Raw genomic sequence first — 13,879 nt, 5'->3', positions numbered from 1 at the left:
TTTCTCACAAAGTCCAATGAATACATCCATGCACTAACTTAAGTCTCATTAATGAGACTTGCTTTCTTAAAATTGTGTTCTATAATTACATTTCTATGTAAACATAGCCCTGTAGACACTGAACAACTATATACAGCTGGAAAAACTTAAACATTCTTCAGGCTACCCTGTCTCACTCTGTCCCTCCATTCCTTGCCCTTCCTCTTTCCTTCTCTACCCAAAGTGTAGCAAGATTAAGGTATTATTGAGAAATGACAGGTAACAGTAATTACAACTCTTTTTTAGTTTTCCTTTCACGGGTCAAGGATTTCTTTTTGTTTCTAGCTATAATGTATTTTTTCAATTTCTGCATCCTAATAGGTAGGTGAAAAGGTATTAATATGGAAGAGATAAGATACTGGGAATGAGTGGGAATAGCATTCTGTGATAGGTAGGCAGTAATTACATCATTAAGGTCATGAGGAGAATGTCTATCACCTGTACCCACCCCAGAGTTTCTTTTACACATGGCTTCACAGATATAAGACAGAGACCACAGGCTTCTGAGTCAGTTTATGTTATTCCTTTTGCTTTTTACAGATGCAAGTAAATAACATGTTTTTGGGGTTGTTTTGTGCTTTCAAATGGATGCTGTATTTCACTATTTGTTCCTTATTTTTATTCCCAAGGAATCCAAACAGATAGCTCAGGGTAAATAAGTACTTTAAAAATATCTGTTGAATGAAATAACATAATGCTGTTTTTATGTGTGTTTCAACCCCCTCATCATGTTAAGCTCCAAAGCTAGAATTTACTAGCTTTCCAAATTATGAAAACTGGCTGATATTCTTCTCTGTATAAATTTAGCTTCAAACCTTATTCAAATTTGTTAGGTTTCTAGTTCTAGATTGTTCCTCCTTGCAAAACACCCTGTGGATACCGCTGAAATTATTTGCATCTCTTATAATTGTATCATGACCTTATTATGTGTAATAATAACATCTCAGAAAATATCTAGTTGAAATATATATTGAATATAAATCATTATATGTCCAGACCCAGTTTAAATTTAAATATATAGGCCACAATTACAAAAGTAATCTGCAGAGAGTAATATCACTTTGGGAATTCCTACGCCAGCAATTAGTTTTGTGGGTAAATGCAACAGAATTAGGAAGGGCTAGGCAAGGAGTTGCATGAGAAGCATATAAAAGGGGTTGAAATAAAAATAAAATGAATTCATAAACTACATATTATTCTCATGCCACTCTCTCTCCTGCTCCAGCACCACCCATTTTTGTTTTGTTTTGTTCTGTCAGCATATAATATTCCTCCCTCAGGATCTCTTTGCTAGTTGTTCTCTATTTCTGGAATACTAGTAAACACCATATGTTTGCCTAGTTGTTTTTTTCTAATCATTTGGCATGAATGTCACTTTCTCCAGTGACCAAGATGCCTTTCCTGAACACTATTTGTAATGTAGTCCCACCTCACCATCTTCCATATCACCTTGCTTTATTACTTCCAAACTACTTTTCATGCTCTAAAATTGTTTTGCAATCCACTTCCTTGTTTATTGGCTCTGATCTGACAAGAATGTAAGTTCTAGGAGGGCAGAAACCCTGTCTTATTTTCTACTGAATCTCCAACACCTACTATAGAACCAGCTCAAAGTACTCAGTAAATCAGAATGGAGAGGTCACGGAACGATTCCCAAAGTGGGTGATATTTAAAATGAGTCTGGGAGAATGAATGGAATGTAGCCAGATGGAGAAATGAGGATAAAGCAGTGGCAAAATATTTATGAAATCATAAACCTCACAGTGTCATGAACCAATACAATACAATGGTGAATTTATGTGTGTGTATATATATATATATATATATATATGTGTGTATATATGTATATAGATAGATAGATGTAGTATCTAGCATATCACTAGAACATGGAAAACAGGGAAGTGACACATGGTGAAGCAAAAAAAAATTAAGCAAATGCAAGAAAATTGGGGCTTTATGTTCTACAACACATATTAAGAGTTTTCTTGAAAACTGTAGGCTTTAAAATGAAAAATCTTTCTTGAAAAATGAAAGACTTTAACCTGGAAGTGACATTATCAGCTTTGTATTTTAGAAGTCTTGAGCAATTCTGTAGAAAAAATACTCTTTTCATTACATGTTTAAGACTTTAGTAAATTTTTTAACGTTCATTATTTTAAATCACTGACACATACTCCAATAACTCACATTCCTAAATATATACATAAAATGTCAGTAGATCTGATTCAGCCAAAATTCTTTAACTCAGCAAATAATTCACTTTGCATATAGACACTATACAAAAAGAATTTGTTATTTGTTGACATTTAAGGACAATGGCAAACTTGTGTGTCTTTAATCACAACTTAAACATTCATATTATTGAATTAAATGCCCTGATGTTATAATAATTATGCAGATTGTGACATATGAGGCTGCTGTGTACCAAATTTGAATTTAAAATACTCTTTTCATCGATATATAGTTAAATTACTTGCCTGACTTCAAGAAATATTTCCTTTTTCTCATTTTTGCTTTTGGGAATGCCAGCCTCAAACATTTTCTAGTTCCTCAAATTTTTGTTGAACTGCATTAACCATTTTAGGATTTTGTAAAAATATATAAATACGTAATGATCACATGGCCTAACCATTAGTAAAGTAAGTATACATTCTCTAAATTTAAAATACTTTTAGACATTTCACAGATATATTTGTATTAATCTGTCTGAAGTATACCTAAGATAAAACAAAATATTGTTAAATTAAAAAGCAAGATTTAAATATATCTATATGAATAGACAGAAAAGTTGGTTAATATGCTTTGTGAAAGGAAAAAGGAGATACCCTATAATTAAACTTCAAGGAACAGAGCACGCTTTTGAAAAAGATTGTTTTACTGTCTCTTTCTACATCGAATTGAATATCATAACATTTTTAACAAAGTTTATGACAGTAAGCTTTAGATTCAATACAGACTTTGGTTCAGATCTCAGCTCCATCACTTGTTGGGTCAAGGTACTTATCCTCTCAAGCCACAGTTTTCTCATTTTTCCTCTTGCCACTACTGCCACACCCCAGATAACCCATATTTATAAAAGTAGTTTGTTCTTCCATTTTTCCCCATGCTTATGTAATCACAGGTAAGCATATCTAGTGTATGCATACATATAAGCATGGCATATATATCTATATCCATATATGTAAGTATATATAAAGTTTTTTCCAACAAAATTTAACCATTGTGTTTTTAGAGCAATTTTACTTCAGAAAGATTTAAGATCCTTTTTCATTTTTAAGCAATCATTTCTAAATATGCTTCTCGATGTATTTAAATGATACTTGATAGAAGTTCCATATGTTCCCCCAAATACTTCAGTTGCTCTTTTACATTCTTTATTCTTGTGTTCTTGGAGATGCAACTCACTTTCTACCCCATGTATTAAGGTCAATTTGACCCAGATAGCATAAATGAGTTCAAGCTTTTAAAATCATATAAACTATACCCATGGGGACAAAAATCATGAAAATATTGTGTTGAAATCACTCCCAATTTTCTTTTCAACATCACAGAACGTGTGAAGATTCAGAAAACTAGTAAAAAGCAAATTGTGTCCCAATTTTCAAGAAAAGAAAATATTGACTTGTAGAAATTACACACAGAAACACTCATACATTTTGTAATAGTTTCCTAGTATTGCCTTAAAAAATTACCACACACGAGATCATTTAAAACAACAGAATTTTATTTTCTCTCAGTTGTGGAGGCCAGAAAACTGAAAAAATATACATATATGTTGGTAGGGTTATTTCCTTCTTGCAGACTCAGAAAGAATTTGTTCCATGCCTCTCTCTTAGACTCTAGTGGTTGCTGGCAATCCTTGGTGCTCCTTATCTAGACACATCACTCTAATCTCTGTCTTTGTTGTCACATGGGTTCTCTCTGTGTGTCTGTCTCTGTATCCAAATTTCTCTCTTCTTATAAGGACACAGTTATTGGATTAGGGTGCACCCTAATATGGTATTGGTTTTCTTTTATTTTGATTACATCTATACAGACAATTTCTAAATAAAATCACATCAAAATATATTTTTGGGGGACACAACTCAACAACACATTGTAATGTCAGTTTCAGGCAAATTTATAGTACAGAAGTTGTAAATAATAGCATTTGAGCATTTAACAAACGCAATATTGTGTTCTCAATCGAATCTTATAAACTGGACTCATTTCCCCTTCCCTCCTGACTGGTGGAGTAGAGAGACCATGAGCGTGTCATAATAAACATTGTTTTTAACACATTAAGCAGAGATTTTAATAGTCATTGCTGTGAGCAAGACATTTTAAAATGTGGATTATGTAAAAGGAAAGTCTAAATGGATTTTTAGCTAGTTGAACAATTACAGAAGGTATTGATTATTGAATTTCTGTCATCCTAGAGGTTAATCTCAGAAATGACCTATTGGATTCTTTATCTAACCCAACATTTGTTTCAGTGACATAAATTTAGACATAAAGAAAAAGATTATCAAATTCCATGTGACAAAATCTAAAAAATCTAAGAAAATGGATAATAGGATAGGTAAACATAATACAGATTCAATTAACCTTAATATGCTACATCTGATTTTAGTCACAAGGCTGAGAAGCCAAATGGGCTTAATAAAGAAGATAAAATTATATAGGCACAGTGTGAGTTTCTATTTCTGAAATCAAAAATCAGCTGTCCACACAATAACCATATCTGCAGTTTTAAAAAGCTGGTTACATGAGAGCCTCCTAAACATGGCTAATCTGATTGTGTTCTTAACTGCCATAACATTTATGTCAAATCCATCTATGAGGAGGATCTGATAATGAGAAACTATATCCTGAAACACATTGTTGCTGGTGTCCTGTTCCTATCTAATGCTGCACACAAATAGAAATGTTTCCCATTTTTCAAATATTTTTCTCACACTGATTGGTCAGAGGGCAAATTTATTATCTTGGCCTATGTGAAAAGGTATAAAAATTGTGAAACCCATGAAGTACTTTAAATCAAAAAATTATGAGGGTAGTATTGAAAATAGTGGACAATTTGCTTTATATTGTTTACTGGTAAAACCACCAAGCCATTACTTCAGGTGCTAGAAACAGCCTTTCTCTCACTATACTCCTCTACCTCCACCCACAACATCAGCCGTGGGCTCATTTCTTAACACATTTGTGTACTTCTTTATTAAAATTATTTGGTTTCCATTTCTCTTATCCTTTGCATGCAGAACTTATTGGACTAAAGAATTCAGCTCAGCAAATAAAAGCTCATCTATCAGATATTAACAATGATAATATTCTTTCTAGTACACAATGAAAAGACTGACTCTAGGGTAATAATGTTAGGGTTTAATGAACCACAAATATAGTATTACTTATAATACTAGGAGTAAATAATATGCCAATACAACTAATGCAATTAGACCTCATTAATAGAGACCTATTGATATCTTACTGTATTATCTAAACATCAGATCAAATATTAGAAGGCAATGAATAAACCTAAGGAAGGTAATCTCAACGTAAGGGATCTGCAATAATGACAAATAGAAACAGCAAAAGGAAATAAGGATGTTTGGTCTTAGGAAGAAAATACTTAAGGAAAAGTTAATAGCTATTTACAACAATTTACAGGGTTATATTAAATAAGTAAGAAAAATATTCTCTTTTGGGATAAAGGATACATGTACGTTTAGTTTAATAAAAAAAATTTCTAACAGTTTGGCATGTCTGAAAATAAATTGCTTTCAAAAGTTATGAGTTTGTGAGAGTTGGAGCTTCAATGATGATAAGTTAGCTTGGATTGCAATAGTCTTTCCCTAGATAACAATAATAAACTCTGGGAAAAATATAAAATAAAAACTATTTGAAGGCACTGGAGAACAATCAAAAGCTGACAGAAATTGTAAGGCATCTGACTGGTAATATTGTTTGGATATTTGTCCTCTCCAAATCTCATGTTGAAATGCGATTCCCAATGTTGAAAGTAGGGCTTGGTGGGGGTGATTGGATCATGAGGGTGAGTCGAGGGTAGGTCCCACCTCCTCATGAATGGTTTAGCACCATCTCCTTGATAAGTGTGTACTTACTCAGTTATTTCACATGAGATCTGGTTGTTTAAAAGAGTATGGGACTTCCCCCTTCTCTCTCTTGTTCCCTCATTCACCATGAGATGTGTCTGCCCCCGGCTTTGCCTTTTGCCATGAGAAAAGGCTCTGGAGGCCTCACCAGAAGCCAAGCAGATGCAGGCACCATGTTTCCTGTACAGCCTGCAGAACTATGAGCCAATTAAATCTCTTTTCTTTATAATTTAGCCAGCTTCAGATATGTCTTTGGAGCAACACAAAAACATCATGTTGATACAGACTATTGGTCCCAGCAGTGGAGTGTTGCTATAAAGATACCTGAAAATGTGGAAATGGCTTTGGAACTAGGTAATGGGCAGAGGCTGGAAGAGTTTAGAGGGTTCAGAACAAGACAGAAAGATGAGGGGAAGTTTGGAACTTCTTAAAAGGTGAAATGGCTGTGATCAAAATGCTGATTAAAATACGGACAGTGAAGTCCAGACTGAGGAGGTCTCAGATGGAAATGAGGAATTTATTGGGAACAGGAGTGAAGGTAGCCCCTGTTATGCCCTCGCAAAGAACTTAGCTGCAGTGTGTCCATGACTTACGGTTCGGTGGAAGTTTGAACTCAAGAGCAATGACCTAGGATATCTGGTGGAAGAAATTTCTAAGCAGCAAAGCATTCAAGATGTGGTCTGGCTGCTTCTAACAGTTTACCATCAGGTACTGGAGCAAAGAAGTGACTTAAAGTTGGAACTTAAATATAAAAGGGAAGCAAAGTTTAAAAATTTGGAAAATTCAGAACCTGGCCATGTGGCTAAAAAGGGAAAGGCATTTTCAAGAGAGAAACATATGCAGGTTGCAGAGCAGCAACTTGTTAGAGAGATTAGCATGACTAAAAGGGAACCAAGTGCTAATATCCAAGACAATGAGGAAAAGATCTAGCAGGCATTTGAGAAATCTCTAAGGTAGACCCTCCCATCAAAGGTCCAGAGGCCCAGGCAGAAAAAATTGTTTAGTGGAGCAGGCTCATGGCCCTGCTGCCCTGTGCAGCCTCTGGACATTGTTCCCCAAATCCTGGCCTCTCCAGCTGCTAGAGTTCAAAGAGCCTCTGGCATAGCTTGAGCCACTGCTTTGGAGGGCATAAGCCATAAGTCTTGGCAGCATCCATGTGGTGTTAAGTATGCAGGCCCATAGCATGCAAGTTTGAAGAAGACTTGGCAGCTTTCCACTCGATTTCAGAGGATGTATAAGAAAGCCTGGCTGCCCTGGCAGGAGCCTGCTACAGGGGCAGAGTCCTCACAGAGAATCTCTAATATGACAGCACAGAGGGGAAATGTGGGGTTGGAGCCCCCACACGGAGTCCCCACGAGTGCACTACCTAATGGAGCTGTGGGGAGGAGGCTGCCAGCCTTCAGACCCTAGAATGGTAGAGCCACTGACAGCTTGCAGCCTCATCCTGGAACCAAAACAGGCAACCAGCTCCAACCTATGAGAGCAGCCATGGGGGCTACACCCTGGAACGCCACACAGGTGGAGCTGCCCAAGGTGTTGGGAGCCCACTACTTGTATCAGTGTGCCCTGGATGTGGGACATGGAGTCAAAGGAGATTTTGGAGCTTTGAGATTTAATGACTGCTCTGTTGGGATGCAGACTTGTGTGGGGCCTATTGCCCCTTTCTTTTGGCCAATTTCTCCCTTTTGGAATGGGAATGTTTACCCAATGCCTGTACCACCACAGTATCTTGTAGGTTAATAGCTTGATTTTAATCTCACTGGTTCATAGGTGGAAAAACAAACTCATCTCCATATGAAACTTTGGACTTGTGACTTGGAATTTGGGACTTTTGAGTAATACTGGAAAAAGTTATAACTTTGGGGAACTATTGTGAAGGCAATATTGTATTCTAAAATTTGAAAAGGACATAAGTTTTGAGGGGCAAGGAGTAGAATCATATGGTTTAGATGTTTGTCCCCTCAAAATCTCCTGTTGAAATGTGATTCCCAATATTAGAGGTGGGGCCTGGTGGGAGGTGATTACATGATGAGGATGGATCCCTGATGAATGGTTTAGACCAGCCCCTTGGTGATAACTGAGTTTTTGCTCAATTAATTCATGTGAGATCTGAAAGACTTTAAAAGAGTCTGGGACCTTTCCTTTTTCCCTCTTGCTCTCTCTCTTCCCATGTGACATGCCTACTCCTCCTTTGCCTTCGTCCATGAGTAAGAACTCCCTGAGTCCTCCCCAGAAGCAGACCAGATTTAGGTGCCATGCTTCCTGTATAAGCTGCAGAACTGCGAGCCAACTAAATCACTATTCTTTTAAATTACCCAGCCTCAGGTATTTTTTTGTGGTGATGCAAAAATGTGTTAATTCAACTAGTAAAGAAGGGAATTACAATGACTGAGTGCGACCCATGCTTATAGACACTTTCCTTGTGGGTACTCCCAGTTCTCAGATGTAAAGTAGCTAGAACTCAAGTAGGATGCATCAGAATTACTGAGTTGTGATATTGGTGTAGAGATTTCAGGCTACCAGGGTGCTTATAAATGAAGAGGAATCCCAGAAAGTAGGGAGACACAGGGACAATAACATTAATACCTGCCAATCAAAAGTCCTCAAATCCTTGACTGACCGTGGAACTGTGTGTCCATTGGGGATGCTCCAATGATGCCAGCAGAAAGCAGAAGGCAGCAGCTGAAAGGACTGGACAGAGATTTCAATTGCTGTATACAGCAAATGAAATACTGTTTGGAATCTGAGTAACACAAAGGATAGAGGAGCCTAGTAAAATCTTCAGCTATTCAATAGTCATGCCTTAAAGTATAAACCAATGGCTCCAGATGTTAAAGGTGATCAGCCCTTAAATGCCTGCCAGAGAATGCTTTCTCCTTAGAGGAAGAAGACATAACTCAGATATATTATTTGTAATGCCCTGTGTATAATAAAAAAGTAATATGTATTGTAAGAAAAAGAAAATCATGACTCATCATCCAAAAAAAAAAAAAACCAGCCCATAGAAATACATGACAAGGTGAAACACATGTTGATATAAAGTAGTAAAACAGTATGTTAGGGTGTTCTTGCATTGCTGTAAAGGAATACTTGAGACTGGGTAATTTATAAAGAAAAGAGGTTTAATTGGCTCATGGTTCTGCAGGCTGTACAGGAAGCAGAGTGATAGCATCTGCCTCTGGTGAGGCATCAAGAAGCTTATAATCACGGCAGAAGGCAAACGGGGAGCAGGTGTATTAATGGTAAGAGCTGGAGTGAGAGAGAGAGGGGAGAGGACACACCCTTTTAAATAACCAGATCTCATAAGAACTACCAGAGCAAGAACACACTCATCACTAAGGCAGTGGCACTAAGCCATTCACAGGAGATTCTCCCTTATAATCCAAACACATCCCAACAGGCCACCTTTAACACTGGGGATTACATTTCAACATGAAATTTGGGAGGGACACAGATCCAAACCTTATCAGACAGTTATTATAAGTTAAAAAGTTAAGAAAATGATGGTCTTACTGAATGAACAGATGTGAAATCTCATCAAAAGACATGGAAGCTGCACGAATGAACCAAATAGAAATACTAGCACTGAAAAGTGTTAATACTGTAATGGACTTAACAATAGATTGAAATAAGGGTCAGCATATTTTTGAGAGGGATCCATAGAGATTATTTAACTTAAAGAGAAAAAAATAAAAAAAATGTAAATAAAGTCTTGGTGAGCTGTGAGTCAGTATCATATGGTCCAACATACAATTAATTGAACTGAATTTCCAGAAGGAGAAGAGAGAGAAATGGGGATGGTGCAGTAAAGAAATGACTGAAAGTTTTTCAAATTTTGTGAATAATATCTACTTATGTATCTATGAAACTCAAAAACCACAGTAGAATACAGAAAGAAGCATACATTATAGACTAACTGCAGAAAAACCAATGATAAAAAGTTATTCTTAAAACCAACAATATGCATTCTGTCAGATAAAAATGGAGGTCAAAATTTTGGGAAATAAAATAAAAAAAATCTGTACACCCAGAATTCTATAACAGAGTAAAAATATCATTACAAAATTCATATAAAATAAAAACATTTTTAGATTGAAAAAATCTAAAAAGAATTTGTCTGTAGCTGTTCTGCACTACAAGAAATACTAAAGGGACTAGGTATAGTGGCTCACACCTGTATCCCAGCACTTTTGTAGGTCAAGGCAGGCAGACTGTTTGAATCCAGGAGTTTTAGACCAGTCCAGGTAACAAAGCCAAATCTTGTCTCCCAAAAAAAAAAAAAATTAGCTGGGCATGGTGGCGTGTGCCGGTAATCTCAGCTACTTGGGACGCTGAGGTGGAAGAATCACCTGAGCCCAGGAGGTTGAGGCTGCAGTGGGCTGAGGTTGTGCCACTGTACTCCAGCCTAGGCAACCAGAGTGAGACCCTGTCTCAAAAATAACAAGAAATACTAAAGGAAAGTCTCTAGCCTGAAGGTAGGTGATAACAGGTGAAACTAAGATCTACAAGAAAAAAAACGAGGAGCGCAGGAAATTGTGTATATGTGGAAATATAGAAAGGCTATTTTCTTCTTCTTTTAATTTCTGTAAAAGACAATGCACCAGTTAAGCAAAACTTAAAACATTTTGTTGTGTAAAGTCTATAATTAATGGGTATGTAAAATCTGACAGCATTTGCACATACAATTGAGGAACTGTAAAGTAATTATAAATTTCTTAACTTTATGTGAAGTGGTACATTATTAACTCTAAGTAGACTGTGGTAACATAAGAACAACCAGTGAAAAGGAAGTAACACGAAGAAATACACTTGGAGCAACAGAGCAACTAAAATGGGATTAGTATAAAAAGTAGTTAATTTGTCATCCCTCGAAATGTCCAGGTTGGAAAGTCATCAGATCAGGAAATTTCAGAAAGACAGGAAATTGAGTTCTTCTTCTACAACTTGAAAGTTGTGATTTGGGGTATATGACATACTTGATTTTATTTTAATCTCTCAAAGCAATATGTTTCACAAGACATGTTTTGCTCTTGAAATTTTTGGTATCTTTCATGTGGACACTGTGGATGTTTACATTCATAAGCTCAATTACTTGGCCTCTTTCATAAATTTTAAACAAAGGTAACATGCCGAGACCAGCTCAGTTGGGGAGACCCTAACCCAGCGGCGCTAGAGGAATTAAAGACACACACACAGAAATACAGAGGTGTGAAGTGGGAAATCATGGGTGTCATAGCCTTCAGAGCTGACACCCCCCGAACAGAGATTTACCCACGTATTAACAGCAAACCAGTCATTAGCATTGTTTCTATAGATGTTAAATTAACTAAAAGTATCCCTTAAGGGAAACGAAGGGACTGGCCGGATTAACTGCAGCAGGAACACGCCCTTAAGACACAGATCGCTAATTGTTTGTGGCTTAACAATCAATGCCTTTAAGCGGTTTTCGCCCTGGGCGGGCCAGGTGTTCCTCACCCTCATTCCCATAAACCCACAACCTTCCAGCTTGAGCGTTAGGGCCATTATGAACATGTTACAGTGCTGCAGAGATTTTGTTTATGGCCAGTCTTGGGGCCAGTTTATGGCCAGATTTTGGGGGGCTTGCTCCCAACAGTAACACATGCTATTATAATTTAGTTTCACCACCAGTTTCTTTGTTTTATGCTTTCAATAAAACACTATGTCTGCATTTGAGAAATGTTCTGTGTAATTATTACTGAGAAGAACAGTATGAATTTTTAAATCTATTCTCACATGAATATTAACAAATAACACACAAAGAAAAATATAAAATTCTAGAACTCCACTCCCACATCCCTTCCCCTCTCCAACCTTCTCTCACAATGCGGTTCTGCCAAGTACTCCTCAGAGCTTAGTCAAACTTACTTCTGTCCAGTTCTGATTCTTTATAAGGTCAGAGGACCTTCAGTTCTCCCACTTCCTGTCAGTGTATTGTGCTTCTCTCCAAGCACCACCACAGAACTGAATCTCATTGGTTTGAAAGAAGTATTTGTGCCTAACAGTAATAAGCAAACGGCATTTTTCTCCCAATGTCAGAAAACATGGGCAACCTGCTCCCTTTCCCCTTTCTTGGCGTCCCTCCCACCTTCCCTCCAAGATCAAATTGGCCTCCCCCAATTCTGTGGAAAAGAAAACAGAATTTCTGGGCCCCATGCCCAAGTGTTTCCAGCCAGCACGGTATTGCCAAAGCTAAATCACCAAGCCAAGGACCCGGGGGTGGGCGCAAATACAAATCAAAAAGGCGCTTGATGCCGGGTGCAGTGGCTCACACCTGTAATCCCAGCACTTTTGGAGGCCGAGGCGGGCGGATCACGAGGTCAGGAGATTGAGACCATCCTGGCTAACTAGGTGAAACCCCGTCTCTACTAAAAAATACAAAAAATTAGCCTGGCGTGGTGGCGGGCGCCTGTAGCCCCAGCTGCTAGGGAGGCTGAGGCAGGAGAATGGCGTGAACCTGGAAGGCGGAGCTTGCAGTGAGCCGAGATCGCGCCACTGCACTCCAGCCTGGGCGACAGAGTGAGACTCCGTATCAAAAATAAAAATAAAAAAATAAAAAAGGCTCTTGAGAAAGAGGGGTTTCTTCATTTTCTCTCTAGGCGCAGTAATCTATGAACAAAGCTCCTTTTCCCAGGCCCTGCAACCTGCCCCTCTGATTGGAAGTGACCGTGGGCTGGCTTTTATTTTTTCTTTCAACTCTTATTAGAGTAGTGACAACTTGTTTTCTTCATTTCTTCCTCCCCCTCGGCTTTTAGGTTTCAGCGGACTTCAGGGTGCCCCACCTCTTCCAGGAAGACGCTCCGGCGGGCTGGCGGCTCTCCCCGCGCTGGGCGGGGTCCGAGACGGGGCGGCCGCGCGCGGGGAAGGAGGGTCCAGGCGTGCCGGATCCGCCCCCGGACCCCGCGCCTAGCCCTCCCTTCGGCGCGCTTACTTTGTTTATAAGTTGAAAAATCCTCTTCCGTCTCCCTTCCCTGCCTCCTCTCCTTTCCCTTTCCTCTGTCAGTACAACTAGACCCGGCGTCTGGCGTCGCCGGTGCCCAGCATTCTGCGGGGCAGGCGGTGAGTGGGGCTGGACAGGCGGGCGCAGAGCAGGACAGTGTGGCGCGGGCGCCCGGGGTGCGGGGCCGAGGGCGTCGTCAGGGGAGGCCCGAGGCCGCGGTGCCTGCGGGCAGGCGCGGAGGTCGCGCGGCGTCCTGCGCTAGCAGTTCCCGGACACTGCGCTCGCGTCGCATCCTCAGGTGGTTGCAGAAGTTTCGTGGTGTCGGGCGCGCGTCTTCACTGCAGACGCAGAGGGTTTGGGAGCTAGCAGTTTCCTGCCCAGGGATGGGGGTCCTGGCTGCACTTCACGGGGGCGGCACTTTCGTTTCGCTCTGCGTGGCAGGTCTCGCTTGATTGGGTTTCTCATGGGTCTCTGACTGGCGTTTCTACGGTGCGGCTCTCACGGACTCGGGCCAGGCCACTCGCAGGTAAAAACGCTATTTATGGTAACTTTTTAATTGCTCGGCGAGTGGAGGCGGTGACAGGAGAGAATCCCTCTCTATTTTCAATTTGGGCAAACGGGCGATTTGGGGCTGTGGTTGATTTGTTTTTAAAAATAAAACGTTCATATTTAAAGACTTAGAATTTTATTTTGTGGCCTAAACTTCTCTTAGGATCTACAATTTAGTTTCTAATTTTATATTGCATTTAGAATGGAGCCACCAAAATAAGTACTTGTGAAGATATAA

General features: G+C 39.1%; 1 protein-coding gene across 6 annotated transcripts in view; it reads left to right on the top strand.

Moving 5' to 3' along the window:
- Window positions 1–13,018: 13,018 nt before the first annotated feature.
- PLSCR4 (phospholipid scramblase 4) overlaps window positions 13,019–13,879 on the top strand; it is a 56,847-nt gene continuing 55,986 nt past the window's right edge. For 2 of the 6 annotated variants that reach the window (XM_063721664.1, XM_024244184.3), the window contains exon 1: window positions 13,020–13,211. The gene's annotated coding sequence lies outside the window, so the exon portion shown is untranslated. 6 annotated transcript variants of the gene reach the window in all.

Source organism: Pongo abelii, chromosome 2 (genome assembly GCF_028885655.2).
Source record: "Pongo abelii isolate AG06213 chromosome 2, NHGRI_mPonAbe1-v2.0_pri, whole genome shotgun sequence".
Classification (NCBI taxonomy): Eukaryota; Metazoa; Chordata; class Mammalia; order Primates; family Hominidae; genus Pongo; species Pongo abelii.
Note: the sequence above shows the minus strand (reverse complement) of the source record. Positions and strands in the feature narration are given on the sequence as shown.